Genomic DNA, 16,636 nt, shown 5'->3' on the forward strand with positions numbered 1-16,636 from the left:
CAACTCTGGCCCTTGGCTCCAATTTCTGACTTTGGCTAAGACCCTTGGCTCAGCATCTGGCCTCTGACTCCAGGTCTGATCCTCAGCTCTGATTCCTGACTGAGTCCTGCTCTAACTACTGGGCATGGTTTCTGACAGCCCCCTACTTCTTAGTGCAAGTGAGTCTCAAACCCTGGTAGCTTTGACCACTCTGCTACCTTTCCCGGCCGAACAAAAAGTGAACCTCGCTTTGGTTAAAATGTGCCTAACTTGTCTCAGCCAGATGTTGGTCTTTGTATAACTTTGGCTCATCCCCTCATATAAGGGGCAATTATTCAAGTGAACTATCAATGATTATGGTTCAGCATCATTTTTTATGCTCACAGGTCTGTAACGCACCAACACTGAATTGTCAATCATAAGGCCTTTTCCAAAACCATGTATAAGTTTTCCCTTGGTATTCATAAAAAGGTCCACACAAGGTAAGGTTGATAATACACTAATTGTGGTGGGTGATAACACAATAACTGTGGTGGGTGTGACACCTACACAAGGGTTAATAGTAGTAATTAATACAGTAAAATTAGTTGCTTGTTAACACTCTTGTTCTCTAAGTAAGTTTCCTGGTGAGAAGATTCTAATGATGCAGTATTCTATCTTGTGTTTTACTGGAAGAATGCTTGTCATTCTTCACCCTGCTGGGGGAGTTTTGTGGGTGGAGTCTATGTGCCTAATTCCCCTCTCATGTGCATAAATTGAGAGAATTTCTAGACCCCCTATGTTGTCAGCTTAGGGGAGTTGCCATCTTGCTCATGCAATGGAATTTAGCTCTTAAAAAAAGCTGTTGTAATATTTTGGATTCACTTATGGACTCTCTAACACTATTACACCAAATGTATTCCGCATTCAAACATTCTACTGCTGGAGTGTACTGACTTGTGGTTTCTCATTAGACACAATGCACTAGATCCTCACTGGGGCCTTAAAGGGAGAAAGAGAAAGCTATCTGTAGGACAAAGAGACAAGGGAAAGGAAAAAGGGGAGGATGAGAAAGAGGAAGAAAAAAAATGGAGGTGCAGTACGTTTCCAATTGGTTTGTTTAGTAGAAAATTGTTATATAAATACAAATGTTTGTGTGCATGGTACATTTTATTCTGTGAGGTGAGAGGGGAAATTGGAGATCTGACTGTAGATGGAAGGTGGGTATGGGACTCTAGAATTCCTGCAATAAGTGTGGAGAAAGGGATAACCTGCTCTATTATCCAAAACCACAGCTACACAATGTTGTGTTCTGTCTCCCTCTAGTGGTGGCTGGGCCATATAGAGAGGTTGATGAGCCTGTTTCAGCACTGACTAACAGAGCTGTCTCCTCTAGCTCAGGCAATAAGAGCTCGTGCTGAAATTTTAGATCCAGAGGTGCCATGTGTGATCCCTGCTGATGGTGACCCACCCCGGGGTGCAGCGTTACAAGTGGTGGCCTGTAGAGGGAATTGAGGTGGGTGAACTTATGCAGCTCAGGACAAGCTTCCTTAGCCAGGGAGTGTGTAACCCACACAGCTAGAGGAGGACAGAGTGCCACACTGGGTTACAGTTGACACTTTCTTAAATGTGACGCCAGCATTTTACTTTGTTGGCATTCTAATAGAATATAATTTATCATTATCATATTATCTTAGAATTCCAAATAAACAATAGATGGTCTTCCTTTCCCCCTCCCCCCTTTTTTCCTGCCTATAATGCGGCTAAAATATTTTTAGATTCAGGAAAGTGTCCCTAGTATTTTATAGCTTCTTGGGACAGCATCCCACTCTCCATCACTTAATGTTTGTCTCCCCACAACATCTCCACTTTTGTTTGCCTAGTGCCTGGTCTGGCTTCCCTACCTCAAAGTGGTGGTGTGCAGATGAACTCATTAGTGCTTGTGGAGCATTTGGATATTATGGTGTTGAGCTCCGTAGAAAATCCTGTCACTAGATCAAAGAAAATCCAGATATGACATACATGGATGAAGCTGCAACGACGTCATTGGAGCGGCCCTGAAATGCACCAGTTCTGAATTTGGTCTAAAAGGCTCAGTTAGCTCAAATGGCAATAGAAGTGTATCTCTGCATTGAAACTAGACACCCAGGAGAGTGAAAAGTGAGTGGTCTTCATCTGTGCCACTGATGCTGGATAACTCAAGTGCAATGCTGGTTCATCCGTGGATGTGTGAGGCCTAGTCTACATGATGTTCCCATCCAGCAAATGCCAGCTAGGCACCATTCCTTAGTATGAGCCAGCGGCTGTAATGAAACTGTCCAGGGACAGTCACTTAGTAGACTGATGAGGGGGACAAAAATGAGTTTATAAAGCCCAAGGAGACATGCTAGTGCTGCTGGTCACTGCAGCAGACAGCTGGCACCTGCTGTACAAAGCTGGGATCAGCTGGGTGGCTCAGACTCCAGTCTATTCCTGCCCCTAGCTCTGCTTTTACTGTTTCCCTCCCCATATCTGCTCCCCAGCAGCCGACTGCCAGGGTAGCATTTCCTCTCTCTGCTGCTGGTGGCTGGCTTCATTGCTGTTGGGAAACCCCAGCAGGCGTTTCGACTGAGCCACGCCAGTGTGACTGACAGGTTTGTGCACGCAGCGGGCTGGGGCATCCAGGAAGCATGGATGACAGCTACCCGAACTGTGCAGACAAGACAGTAAGTAGTTGTGGCAGGCCGAGGAGCAAGCAGACAGGACCTCTGCTTTGGGACTTGGGGGCTGGAGATGCAGGAGGTGGGTTTAATGGGGACTTGGTTGGCAGGGAAATGGAGACTTTGGGCTAAGGGGTAATGAGGGAAGAGGATGAATTTACTCTAATGGGGGAGGGAAAGAGAAATAGAGAGAGGATGAAATCAGGAAGGTGAGCACAAGGGGAACAGGGACTCAAGAACGAGAGAGAGAGAAACATAGGCAAGGAGAAGGAACATTGTTTAAATCCACATCAGCAAAAATGGTCCCAAGGAGCCTTGCTTCCTGCCCCTTGGAGAGGACAAATCATATTTCCTTTCCCACCAGCCTCCACTGCTGCAAGAGCTACCTGCTGGGTGTTTATCTTCAAAGTATGGGCCAAATTTCCCACTTGGCTCCCTCAGTTTCTTGAATAGTCCACAGCTCACGGTACATACACACTGTTCTGGAGAACACTTCCTGATTAATGACAGAAGTTTTAGCTGTATGCTGCAGCTCTTCCCTATAAGGGCAAGCAGGAAACCCTATGGATCATAAGACGACACAGAGGAATCACTGCCTTCATAACTTTCCCCTTTGGGTCAAAGCCCAACAAGGATATCCTTGTAAGGAAGGCACTGGACTGAAGATAACTCAGGAGGATGGGGGTTCAGTTCCCCCTTCTGTCAAAGACTGTGGGCAAGTCACCTGATCCCTCTGTGCCTCAGGTCCCCATCTGTAAAAGAGAGTATATTTTTGCTGTCTCATCTATTTACATTGTAAGATCTTCGGGGCAGGGGCTGTCTGTCACTATATGTTTGTGAAATGCATGGAGCCACAATCTCAGTTGCCCCCGCACTAAGTGCTACCATAATATACTGTAAATAATAATAGCACTTCCCTTTTTGTCCTCTGGCACCCAGCATTCCCTCTGCCTTTCCTCTGGAATTAAAAATACACCATGAAATTGTCTGGCTTCTGGAGCTACCCAATGTCTGTTCTAGCAAAACAAAGGCAAAAAAGGATTGTTGGGGTGATTTGCTTTTCTCCATGTCATTTGCCATTTGCCCATGTGTCGCACCGTGAGCCTCAATGAACACTTCCAGCTCTTTCCGGTCCCCTGGCGTTAGCTGTTGTTCTGGGATAGTAAACGTGGACCAATGGAAGCAGTTGACTGAGGAGAACACATCTTTTTTTCAGAGAGGTTTTCACATCTAGTTTACTTCCTCATGGCAGCTTTAATTATGAATGTGTACCTTCTTCAAGAGGTATAAAACTGGAACAGCCATACACAGGCAGGGATAGATTAAGACTAAACAGAGTATGAATCTATCCAAACCATAGGGTCTTACATACATACTGTAAGATACAAACATGCCAAACACCCCAGTATCCCCAGTGTGCTCTGCTATCTTCTTCAAAGGATAAGGCCAGGGTTTTCAAAAGTGGGTGTGTAGTCAGGTGCGGACTCACCCCTGCGGCACCTCCTGCTGGTCATCCCGGGAATTAGCTCACCAGCCTCTGGAGCACCCTCTGCAGGCCGGTGATCCGCCTGTCGTTGGCCCCATGTCCCTCCCGGACCCCGGTGCCCTTGGCTTAGGTGCTGCCCCCCTGGCAGTACTCCACTCTTTCTCTGGGTCTCCCCACCCAGGGGAGACCCCACCCCTTATCCCAATGTTGCCTCAGTCATAGCTACTGCCAGTCACCATCTAGCCCCCGCGCCCTGGGGCAGACTGCAGTCTATCAGCCAATCATCACCAGCAACAAGGGGTTTGGACTGGCTGCCTTTACCCACCCTCAGGCTGCCCCTCTGCAACCCCAATACCTATATGGGCCTAGGACCAGGCCCTGCAGCCTGGGGAGTTGCTGGCCTAGGGCTTCCCAGCCCCCAAGGCCTTTCCCCAGCCCTGCCTTACTCTAGGTCTCCGGGTGAGCTCCCTGCAGCTAGGCCTGTCTCTCTCTCCTGTCAGAGAGAGACTCCTCTGCTCTGGCTACCCTGGACTTCTTATAAGGCTGAGTGGCTCAGTTTGGGGCGTGGCCCCAGCTGCAGCCACTTCCCCAATCAGCCGGGGTTTGCCCCTTTACACAGCCCCAGCCCTCTGCAGGGCTTTTCCAACCCCTTCAGGGCTGGAGCGGGCGTTCACCCCGCTACAGGGTGCCTACCCCTACACCGGCTCCTCACCAATATTATGTTGCGTTTTTGGTTACACTTTTCCCCTCACCTTCTCATTTATGCACTCCCTATCCGTGGCCCCACGAAGTCACGGGACCTCCTGGTCGACTTCCTCTTGGCCCTGGCTAAACAGGCCATCTATAAAACCAGGGAGAGGAGGTTGGCCGATGGAGGTTCCTGTGACTGTGGGGCCTGTTTCCGATCCTCTGTCCGTTCACGTATCCGGGCAGAGTTCCTCTGGGCAGCGTCCACTGGCTCCCTTGACACCTTTGAGGAGCAGTGGGCGCTGTCCAGGGTTCTCTGCTCGGTGTCCCCGTCAGGTTCCCTTCTTTTGACCCTTTGACCACACTCCTGTCCCTGTTTTTTCATTAGTTGTCCCCCGTAATCATTTGGGTTTTAGGCTCTGTGGGTCCTCCCCTTAGGCTGGGGGGGGGGGGATCCTTTAGCAGTGGGCGGGCTTCCACTTCCCGGAACCCATTATGTACAGGGTGCCTAAAGTTAGACTCTTAAATAGGGTTGCCAACCCTCCCGGTTTTGACGGGAGTCTCCTGGAATCACGCTCTATCTCCCGGAGGCTACGTCAGCCAAACTGGGAGATTTGGGGCACTAACAGTCTGGTGTGGCAGCGGGGTTAAGGCAGGCTCCCTTACCTGCCTTGGCTCCGCGCCACTCCCAGAAGCGGCCTGCACTGTCCCTGCAGCCCCTGGGGGTGGACAGGGGGACTCCGAACGCTGCCCCCACCCCAAGTGCCAACTCCACAGCTCCCATTGGCTAGGAACTGCACCCAATAGGAGCTGCAGGGGCAGTGCCTGCAGGCAGCAGCGCACAGAGACCTACTTCCCCCGCACACACACCTAGGAGCTGCTGCCAGAGGGATGTGCCAGTCGCTTTCAGGAGCCGCCCGAGGTAAGCACCAACTCCCTGACCCCCTCCTGCACCCCAACCCCCTCCTCCAGCCCAGAGCCTGCACCCTGCACCCCCTCCAGCACTCAAACTCCCTCCCAGAATCTGCACCCCCTCCAGCACCCCAACCCCCTGCCCCAGCCCAGAGCCCACACCCTGCACCCCCTCCCTCACCCAAACTCCCTCCCAGAACCAACACCCCCTCCCGCACCCCAACCCCCTATCCCAGCCTAGTGAAAGTGAGTGAGGGTGGGGGAGACTGAGCAACAGAGGGAGGGGGAATGGAGTGAGCAGGGGCAGGGCCTCAGAGATGGGGTGGGGCCTCAGAGAAGGGGTGGGACAGGGGCATGGCCTTGGGGAAGGGGGTGGGGCAAGGGTCTTTGGGTTTGCTGAATTAGACAGTTGGCAACCCTAGTCTTAAATCCACACGTGGGCAACTAAATAAGTGTTCCAAGCACTTTTCCAAGTGCTGAGCACCGTATAGCTTTCATTGAAATTAAGCAAGGCCACTTATTAGGTGCCTAAATATGGATTTAGGAGCTTAACTTTAGGAACCCAGTGTTGGGGTATATTGCCCCTTTCAGGGACAGTCTAGAGCTTACAGTTTAGGCACAATCAAGGAGGACCCTGCCCTGCCCTGCAGTGCCTTTGGGGGGGGGTACATATAAACAAGAAAAGGGAGCTGTCAAGAGGGGGAGGGGGAGGGCTCAGAAGCAATATTAGCTGTCAGACATTCACCTGCTCTGGTCTTAGCGACTCTGGTTGTTCTGACGCCAGGCTCTGAGACAAAGGCTTTATGAGCTTGGTTAAGCTGCTGCCTCCCGGAACTGATGCCTAAGGGAAAGGAAGAAAGGCCACATGTCTTCTAGGACAATCAGAGAATTACGGATTCTGCTGTTTGGGTTGGTTTGAAGGCCTTCTTAAAGGGGACATGGTTTGGTTTTGGTCTCCCTCTTCTTGGATCTTGTACATGCCCATTTTGAAAATCATGGTCTGTGAATACAAGCTTTGTCTGTTAACACAACTGCCAGTGCCCCACCACTGCTGCTGCTCCCTTCCTTCTGTCTCAGATGAGATCACAGTGTGACCTGAGAGGGTGCTCCTTGGATTGTATATAACAGGGCTCTATCCCTCTCTTTCCTTACTACGGGTTGGGATCCACTGTAGGTGACATCGCAATGGCTTCACTGTGGAAAAGAGTATGATATCACTAATAAGGGACTTGAGATGGGGAATAAACAGATGTATTCCTTTAAACAGCCAAGCTTCTGTTTTCATGCAAATCTTCATAGCAGGTTAAGAAAATGAGCTGGAGATGCAAAGTCTGGATCTAGATCCAGACTCAAAATTCAACAGCATTTTGGGGGGAAATGTTCAGAGCTAAGGCTTTGGTTTGGCATATTATGTAGGAGCCAGCCACAACATTCGTATTTAGATCCAAATTTCCCCGAAGTTTGAGAGTGCTGAGATAGAGAGAGAGCGAGAGAGAGAGAAGAAGACGGGGGAGGAAATAGCCTCTGAGAATATATATTGGCAGAATCATAGTTCTAAACTGGATGACTTTGACAGTTTTTTATGAAGCTTCATCTGAGGTGATAAAATACAAATTAGGGTGTTCAAGCAAAAGCATTCCCCACCACCACTGCACTGTCAATCCCCTTCTCTCTACGCCTTGTATTTTGACATCACGGTAACCTTCATGATAACACATTACGATGTCTGAGTGGAAAAACACGGTGGGCCCTTTACACCAAAAGTGCAAAAAAGCATTCAAAATGGGACAGTGGGGCAGGAGAAGGGGAGAGACAGAGAGAGAAAGAAATGATTGTTTCAGTTCTGCAGTAAAAATAGAAATGATTACACTAAAAAGACAAATTGATTTCTTTTGTTTAAAATAGTGCTGGAACAGGTTTTTTCTCTCTGCTCCTTGACATTTCCCTGTTCCTGTAGGAATTTCCATTTAGCCTAATTAGGCTCTGTTTCTCCTTCATTTGGGCTCCATAACTCATTAGCTTCCAACAGGGGAATGCACAATTCTACGATGTCTAATTACCTTCTTCTTGAAGACATTCTGATTGCCTCTGGTCAAAAAATGCTGATCCAGTCCCTCCAGCTGATCTGAACTGTTCTGAAAATGAGTTGGGTCTATTATCTCCTTCAGATTTCGTCCATCATTTCTATTTATTCCCCCTAGACAAGATCAACATCGCGTATAACCCGATGCGACAGGGGATAAAGAATATAACAAAAAGTCAACATCTTACAGGGAAACACTGATTCCATTGGTCTGGTTGTGCTTCACTGAGCTAGAGCTATCCATTAAGGTGGTTAGTTTGAAGTACCCAAGACAGGCAATTTAAGCTGTGTCTTTGTCCATTCCAGGTGAGCACAGGAATCCAGTTCTCCTTTCCTCAAGTGCTGGCCTAGCGTCCATTTCAAGCAGAGAAGTGAATCTAATTCAGTTTTGTCTCTTCCATTTGTGACACACACATTCAGTTCAGACTTAGTGATATTCAAACAAACCTTATAAGTTTCCAGTAGGTTTGGATAAATTTCTCCAATACTGGATCCTGATTAAAAGTTTATTCAATCTGTTTGGTATTTTTAAAAAAAGTCTTCAACCTATAGCAATGCCAGCCCAGTCCTATGTCTGGGAGCCTGACCCAGTGCTCTGCACATACTACATACCAGATACCTGTGATTTGACCTCTAAACCGTCTGTCCCCATCTAGCTGTCTTCTCCCTTCCTAGATCCTCCCATTATTCCTTATGAAATTCTGTTTTCTCATAGTCAGTAGTCACTTTACTCCTCTCTGGTCTGAGTCTTATTGTGAGCTTACATTCAACTGTGATTGTTCAATAATGCACTGTGGATCGTCTTGGAGGAGCTCCATAGTGTCCTCTCCCTGTTTAACACTCTTGTAGACTTATCCCCAAACTAAAGAGTCCATAGAGTCCTTTTGACAATGGGGCAGACATCCATTATTCATAGAACATGGGAGCACGCCTATTGTCTATCACCTGTAGAGCCTTCTTTATACTATTATGCCATTGCTAGCTGCTTTAAAATCCTGTGCTGGGCTCATGCCACCCACTTTCAGCCTGCAACGGTGTACAGTATTTAGCACATCTGGAAGTGATGATGCCTATCCTTTAGTGATAATACAGCCAGTCTTCCAAGGCATGACTCTGGAATAGGTCAGTCTGCATATCTGGGTTTTCAGCATGCTAAAATTTCTATGGTGCCACTTATTTAGAAAGTCCCAGTCCAGGATCTGATTGGCTGGAAATGAAGGCTACATTTTGATTAATGGAGGGGCATTGGTCTTTTAACAAGTATTTAAAATTTACATCAAAATGCTGTATACACAGTAGCTAATTAAGCTTCACAACACCCTTTGAGGTAAAATATTATTAGACCCATTTTACAGATGGGGAAACTAAAACCTAGGAAGCTGACTTGCCCTAGGCCACACAAATTAGTGCCAGAGTTGGGATTAAAACTCAGGAGCATGTCACTCCCACTTGCATGTTCAGTTCCTTTGGCTGTGCTGCCTTTTCTGTCCAGATTAAACACCCCTTTTAAATAATAGGGGAGACGATCACTTTGAAAAGGTTTTGATAAAGACTGGATGGTTTGGGTAACTGATAATGGGATGCACCATCTTTCACTTTCAGGGCACTTTTTGACAAATCACTACCCCTAAGCACCTATGCAGAGATCTATGTGAAATGAGTTCGTGGCCTCACTGCAGTTCCTAGTGGACTGTGGTCAACATTGCAAACACCATGACTACAACTGGCACTAACCAGGACCTTTCCTGGCAATCTCAGGAAAAAGACTGTAGCCTGCAACGCCATTCATTTTAGCAGATGCATGCAAAGACTGGAGCACCTTCTCACCCCATAAGATCTCGAGGCACTCTGTCAGCAGAGCATGTGTGCATGTGTATTGTATGACATTACATTTTCATTTTGGCACCATTTTTTCCTGTGGAAAAAACAGGAATCACGCTTCCAGAGTAGTCAATACAGTACCCTCACCTGCATTAAAATTCCCTTATCATTACCACCTGAGTTTCAGTGGCATAAATCCAGAGTAACTCCATTTAAGGCAATGGGATTTCTCCAGAATTACACTAAGTAACTGAGCCGCATCTAGCTCTGTTATCTTTATGTCTTATGGGTTTTAAGTAATTTTTTTATTCTTATCAATTTAAATTTTCACAGTTGTGGGAATAATGGGGGTGTATGTCAGACAATTATTTAATGGCATTGAGATTCAAAAAAAATTAAAATTCATGCTGTTAAAACACAAATTGTCAACATCGCATGTCAAAATATACAAAGTAAATATCTTTAAATCAAACTGATTTATCAAGCAGCATTTTTCTTACTTTGCCTATCTGTAAATGTCTATTATTGATAATTGATTATTATTTTTCCATCGGTTTGTGTGTGTACAGGAAAATCAATGTTTACCCTTTCCCTTTAATCTAATCCTTCCAAGCCTACATGTATCCCAGAAGCACAGGTCAGAATGTTTAAATCTGGGTGCTTGCTGCTAAGTACCTAAATCCTTATTTGGGCATATTAATAACAGTGGCCTGATTTTCAGAGTGGTCAAGCACTTCCATTTCCTATTAACTTGTATGGCCTGGGCAGGACATCTACTGCTGTTATAAACGACAATAATAACAGAGCTAGATACACGTACAGATATGACATCCGTGACTGATTTTAGAATTCCAGTTTGTGTCACCATTCTACGGTCTCCAAACATCTTTGTGGGTATCCAGTCCCTCTGAAAATAAGGCTGCTTTTAATTCAGGTACAAAAACTAGGAATCTAGGGGTATAATTTACAATAGTCCATAAGTGACTTGGGATCCTAAATCCCATTTGCAAAAGTGGCATAGGCACTCAGGAATAGAGCTGGTTGGAAATAGGGTTGGTTTTTTTTCTCCCTGTGGAAAAATGTCTTTTCATCAAACTATCAAAACACCAAATATTTCAAAATGATTTAAAATGGCACAGCCGTGGTTCATGGAAACTGTAGTTTAGGTATCTTATGCTCCTGTATTCCCTCCATGGGTTGGGCTCTCTGGCTGGACTACATCTGCCATGATCATCACTTTCTCCTTTCTTGGTGAGGGGAGGTAGTACGTCAGAGAAATCCCTTGGCTATAATGGGAGATGTGGGTTTCCGGACAACTTCTGAAAAAATATGTCATTTTCAGGACAGTTTTTTATTTTCAACCAAAATATTTTGGGGTTTGGCCATTCAGGTTTGACAAAATATCAAAATGTCCATTGAAAAGCAGTTTTGACAGAACATTTTCAACCAGCCCTACTTAGGAACCATTGGCTTTCCATGACAATTATGTTCCTAAATGACTTTTGAAAATGAGACTTCGGTTCCTAAATTATTTAGGCACTTTTGAAAATCTCAACTCCATTGAGAGTTTGGTGCCTAACCCGCCTAGGTGTTTTTGAAAATCCTACAATACATGCCTCACTGTAGGCACTCAGATTTGGAAATGTTGACATGTGTGTGTATTCTGCAAGTTGTCACTCATAGAACATTTCAGATATTTCAGCTGACATGTACCCAACTCAGTTTCTTCATTCCAAAAAGAGGACAGATTCTGCTGTTCAAAGGATCAGTTGATGCACCATCCTTTTAGTAGCTGCAAAGGATTAATAAAAGGCCTCTACACCAGTGGTTCTCAACCAGGGGTCCAGGACCCCCTGGGGGGGCTGCAAGCAGGTTTCAAGGGGTCCATCAAGCATGGTTGGTGTTAAACTTGCTAGGGCCCAGGCAGGGCCGGCTCTGGCTTTTTTGCCGCCCCAGGCAAAAAAGCCTCCCGCCGCCCCTCCCCCCCCCAGGGGAGCTCGGCGAGCCCCGCCGGGGAGAGCGGAGCCCCGGCGGCCAGAGCGCCGGGGGCAGGGCGGCGAGCCCCGCCGGTGCTCCGCTCTCCCCGGGGGCCAGAGCGCTGGGGGGAGGGCGGCGAGCCCCACCGGGGCTCAGATCTCCCCAGCGGCCAGAGGCTGCACCGGGAGGAGGGCGGCGAGCCCCGCCGGGGCTCCGCTCTCCCCGGCGGCCAGAGAGCCGGGAGGAGGGCGGCGAGCCCTGCCGGGGCTCCGCTCTCCCCGGCGGCCAGAGAGCCGGGAGGAGGGCGGCGAGCCCTGCCGGGGCTCCGCTCTCCCCGGCAGCCAGAGCGCCGGGGGGAGGGCGGCGAGCCCGGCCGGGGCTCCGCTCTCCCCGGGGGCCAGAGCGCCGGGGGGAGGGCGGAGAGCCCCGGTGGGGCTTCGCTCTCCGCGGCGGCCAGAGGCTGCACTGGGGGGAGGGCGGAGAGCCCCGGCGGGCTCCGCTCTCCGCGGCGGCCAGAGGCTGCGCCGGGGGGAGGGCGGAGAGCCCCGCCGGGGCTCCGCTCTCCGCGGCGGCCAGAGGCAGCGCCGGGGGGAGGGCGGCGAGCCCGCCGCGGCTCCGCTCTCCCCTGCGGCGAGCCCAGTCGCCGCCCCCCTCCAGGTGCCGCCCCAAGCACCAGCTTGGTGGGCTGGTGCCTGGAGCCGGCCCTGGGCCCAGGGCAGAAAGGCAAAGCCCCACTGCAGCCTGGGGCCTCAAGCCCCACCACCCAGTGCTAAAGCTGAAGCCTGAGCAACTTAGCTTTGCAATGCTCCCTGTAGTACAGGGCCCTGGGCAATTGCCCTGCTTGCAACCTCCTAACACCGGCCCTGGCTTCTATACGCAGAAAAACAGTTGTTGTGGCACAGCTGGGCCATGGAGTTTCTATAGCATATGTGAGGGGGAGGGCTCAGAAAGAAAAAGGTTGAGAACTCCTGTTCTACACCATCTTCCTCCTGCTCCCTGCCCTCCCTCACCAACAAGTTACATTTTTAATGTTATTTTTTAATTGGGTCAGCGGATTTTTGTCCTGATGTGCCAACAATGGGATAATATGACAGATTAAACCAAGGTAGTCATAATTAATGCCTAAACAGGCGTAATTTAATTTTCCTTCTCAAATAAACACAATTTACCTCCGTGGAGGTGTGACACGTCTGATTAGACACACAGACTCTAGGAGCAGCCATGCTTGGCAAAAGAGAGCTCTGTGCACAATGTGATAAGAGATCAAAGCTAACAGAGCTTCTCGATATTTTTATTAGTGGTTATTCAAAGGAACCTCTATTTCAAATGTCCCTCTGTAACTTCCTAAATTGGAGAGATAGTGGAGGAAGAAGGTCAAAGGTCAGCCCTCATTTAAGCATCAGAATTATGGGAATTAGAGTGGCTAGTTAAGGTAAATAATCCTCAATAGTCTCCATTTTAGCTCTGTGTCAGGATGTTTGGCATTCAGCACATGGGGAGGGCTGTCAAGCAGAGGATGGAGAGCCTCTGGAGGGCTTCCGACCCCGGTTTTAAAATGTCATTTGAAAGCTCTCCTGCTTCCTTCTGTCTTCCCCTCAGTGAGGTTTCAGTCACACTAACTCCAACAACAAACTTTCACATCCTTTCTGCTGTTGTAGGTTTGGGGTGTGTGTGTGTGTGTGTGTGTGTGTATATGCATGTGTAATTTGCTTTGTAGCTCTCCAGAGATTATCGTCCAGTTTCCCTGACGTCTGTTGTATCTTTTCATTTCGCTGGAGTTAAATATTTCAGACAATTTGGAGACTTAATAGCGCTGGTTACATTTAAAGATTTTAATACATGTGAAAAGACCTTTCGTTCTGACTAGGTTTACCCCATCTGAATTTTAATCAAGGAATAAGACATAGTCCGCAGTGCATTGCACGGTGATTATTACACACCACAGGGGGTGTTAGAAAGCAGGAGGCTGAAGGCATGAGTGGCTTTAACTCTCCAAGAAATGTAATAATCACCTTGCGACACATGCCCTGGTGGGGGGAGCCTTATTGCTATTAGGAAACTATACTCACACATGAAAAGAAGAACAGAGCCGCATACAAACAGAAATGTGACATCACATGCCAATTACAAAGCTCCAGCTGTGCCAGCGTTCTAAAGCCTCTGAGAAGACTCCCCTGATCTGGCTGCCTTGGCCAGAGTAGAGCTGGAGTAAGAGCACTATGACAGCCCTACTCCCATTGCCTGAGGTAGGCCAGACAGCTAGTCTCCACATCTTATGACCCATAACAACTGCTCCAACTTACAACAGGGTTTGGGCAGGCTCCGAAATGGCCCCGGGTGCGGGAAGGGGGCTTGAATCCATCTTTGCCACGTCCCGTCCCACCCGCTCGTCCTGCTCCAAGTGCAGGAACAGAGTGACTGAGAATCCATCCCCCAGGTTCTGACTGGTTGGTTAGGGCACTTTGCTGATATCATACCCTCATTTAAATCCCCAAGCAAAATGCATGCAATGTATCACTATCCTTAGCACATGGTTGTCTCATATGAACATGGGGGGACACTATCCTATTAGATGAATGACACTGAAGAAGGCAGGAAAGGAACACTCTGTTTCCTACTATTTTTAATATATGTGCAAGAATGTACTGCAGGCTCTTGGTGCAGGTGTAATGCTGACAGACCCCAGTCGTGGGCGGGATCGAACCTGGGGCCTCTGGAGCTTAGTGCATGAGCCTCTACAGCATGAGCTAAAAGTCAACTTGCGTTAGCTAAGGCTGTAGAGCAGACCCATTTTATCTCTCTCTGTAAGTGGTCTTGGTACCACCAGATGGGACAGAACACCACACCCAGGAGGTGTGTTGGTTACATAGGCACCTACATATAGCTGGAGAGCTGTTCTGTTTCTAGCTGTTTGGCTTGTTTTCTACCTTGTCTTTTTCTTCCCATGCACCCCAATGCAGAGGCATTACTCTTTTCATGGACATTTTGACTGAAATCCTGGCCCCACTGAAATCCATAGTAAAGCCCCCAGTGACTTCAGCAGAGCCAGTATTTCACCCCTTACTTGCCATTATTTTCCTGCTGTATCCAGCAATTGCCCTGTTCATTCTTTAACTATGTTATTCAGAGAAGACCCTGCTGACCCAGTATGAAATATACTAGTGTCAAACATTTAAAGTGTCTATAGGTATCACTCTTTCCCTCTTGTCTCAGCCTTTGTGTCCCATCAGGAAACTTTGTTTTTCATGGCAATAGGTCACGTCTATGCTCATTCCATGCACAGTGTAAATCTGATGTGTCTCCATACACAGAATCAAAGATAATTGTTTGTAGACCTTGAACTAGATGGATTTCCATTCCTGAATACAGAGGCCTCATCTAACTCTGTTTCCCTAATGCACTTTCCACTTGTGAGTCAGTATCCAGCATCTTATTCAAGTGAGGAGATCAAGACCCGGTCTTTTTTGTAAAGATCAAAGGCTGAAGTGGTTTCTCTGATGTTTTCTTTACAGTTTTTTCCATTAATTACCTTGAAATTTTAGAGATAGCGGCATTGATCCTCAAATCTCTCCACCCACCCTTCTATCAATATAGAGTTCAAGGTTGCTGGAGGTATCATTTATCTTATTGATTTGATTTCTTCTACTCTTGTTACTGACCTGGCTCGGATCAATTTTATTAATATAACTAGATTTTTCTACATTGTTTTTCAGGTGAGTTGTGGAGGTTGACGTTGAAATTTAACTGCTCTGTTTTCTTCAACATTTCACACTTCCATACACTCAGAAAAGCCTAATTTGATTGCTCTTGTGCTAAATGCTTTGAACTTGAGTGTAACTTTAGACCCCTGTTGTAAATGTCTGCAGTGAACAGTTACAGGTTATGTGATTCTTTGACTTTAATGAAAAGCTACATTATTACATAGTGCTGATGCATTCAATCATTATACTGGTGTTGTGTACAGTAACTCCTCACTTAACGTTGTAGTTATGTTCCTGAAAAATGCGACTTTAAGTGAAATGATGTTAAGCGAATCCAATTTCCCCATAAGAATTAATGTAAATTAATGTAAAGAGGGAATTAGGTTCCAGGGAAATTTTTTTTTGCCAGACAAAAGGCATCATATACATTTTAAACAATTTTAAAGAAACAATTTAATACTACAATCATCACTGCTGAGTATGAAGCTTGTTTGAGGTGGTGGAGTCAGAGAATTGGAAGAGGATGGATTGTCCAGCTGCTCCTCTTGCTGTTCTTGCAAGCACAGGCACTGATTTTGCCGGGGGCAGGGGGCTCACTCAACCCTCGGCCCATCCACTCCACCCCTTCCCCCAAGCCCCCACCCTTGACCCGCCTCTTCTCCCCCCTCACCTCCTCTCCCTTTACTTCGCACGCTGCATCCTCGTTCCTCCCTCCTGCCTGGGGCAATCAGCTGGCTTGTGGCGTTTAGGAGGCAGAAGGGAGGGGGGAGGAGCGAGGACTTGGCATTCAGACTCCCCTTCCCTTCCCCACTCCCCCGCCTCCTGCCCGGGGCAATCAGCTGGTTTGCGGTGTTCAGGGGGCAGGGGAGGGAGGGGGAGCCTGCGCGCCAAGTCCTCGCTCCTCCCCCCTCCTAAACACCGCAAGCCAGCTGATTGCCGCGGGCAGGAGGCGGGGGGAGGAGGGGGAAGGCGCTGATCCGTGGGGTCTGCCGGCAGGCGAGATGCACTGTGGGGGGGGGGGGACGGGACGGAGGGAGGCTGCCAGCTGTGGAGAAAGCAGGCAGCCAAACAACGTAATAGTGGAGCATTGCACAACTTTAAATGAGCATGTTCCCTAATTGATCAGCAACATAACAACGAAACAACCTTAACCCGGACGACTTTAAGTGAGGAGTTACTGTATTCCTGAGGGTACCACAGGTAGGGAGAACTCAACATTTCTCATTCCCATGATATTTTTGGTAACAGTTGTAGTTTTCTGCCAATTTGTCTGTGTTCCTGGCAATACCAGATTGTATATTTCAAATTTCCT

This window comes from Emys orbicularis, chromosome 1 (genome assembly GCF_028017835.1).
Source record: "Emys orbicularis isolate rEmyOrb1 chromosome 1, rEmyOrb1.hap1, whole genome shotgun sequence".
NCBI lineage: Eukaryota > Metazoa > Chordata > Testudines > Emydidae > Emys > Emys orbicularis.